This window comes from Galeopterus variegatus, unplaced genomic scaffold (genome assembly GCF_000696425.1).
Source record: "Galeopterus variegatus unplaced genomic scaffold, G_variegatus-3.0.2 Scaffold15290, whole genome shotgun sequence".
NCBI lineage: Eukaryota > Metazoa > Chordata > Mammalia > Dermoptera > Cynocephalidae > Galeopterus > Galeopterus variegatus.
In genome coordinates this window covers 19,663-20,517 of record NW_007741401.1, presented here as the reverse complement: position 1 = coordinate 20,517, position 855 = coordinate 19,663, and the positions used below count along the sequence as shown (strand labels likewise).

At 57.5% G+C, this 855-nt stretch overlaps 1 pseudogene; it reads right to left on the bottom strand.

Annotated features, from left to right (window-relative positions):
- Window positions 1-177: 177 nt before the first annotated feature.
- Window positions 178-831, bottom strand: LOC103582222 (annotated as a pseudogene).
- Window positions 832-855: the final 24 nt, after the last annotated feature.

The window sequence follows — 855 nt, the reverse complement described above, 5'->3', positions numbered from 1 at the left end:
TGACCTCCCAAGTTCCTCTCCTTGACCCAACAAACTTCCCCTGACCCTTTGTGTTCTTGACCTTGACTTGGTCTACCCTGGCCCTCACTCTGACTTTCTATGTTTCTGGCCTGCCTCAGTGGCCCTCCCTTAAGAAACTCGGCTCTTGAGTGTTCTTCATTTACCCAGCAAACCTCCCTATGACTTCCAGGTTCCATTTTCAACCTTGGCTACCAGCAGCCCGAGAGAGACCGTGTTCCAAGGCTTCCCAACACCCAGCTTAGCAGGGTGTTCTGTTCTGCAAAAGGGCCCCGAGCAAGCCTTACCCAGCGTGACCTCTGCCTGCATGGGCATCGACAGCGCTGGGTGCTTGACCTCGCAGCTGAAGAGGGCCTCGTTGTCGATCTGTGGGTTGAGGGTCCAGGTGAGCAGGGCACGCACGTCCATGGTGCCGTCGCTGCCCGGGATGCGACTGTGCCGCAGGAAGTAGACCGGCTCATCGCTGTGCACCCAGCAGGGCAACTCTCGGCTCACGACCGTCTCTGGGATGTTCTCAGTGGTTGGTTGGAGGAGGACGCTGGGATCCAGAGTCAGACCACGAGGGGGACGCTCCGTGTAGGGACGCCCACCCCGGTTCTCGGCATCTAGAAGGGACAGTGACTTCTGCATCTTGGTGTCATCCAGGTCACGGTGCAGGAGGCTGCGGAAGGGCCTGCTGTCCTGGAGGGGGCCAGAGCTCTCAGCTGGTAGCTCTGATAGGGGAACCACGTCGATCAGTTCCCCATCTCGTTTGAAATAAACCTGAAATTGCAAGGAGGGTGTGGGAAAAGATTTCATGCAAATGGCCTTGACCTCCCAGTGGGCTCTCAGATAAAC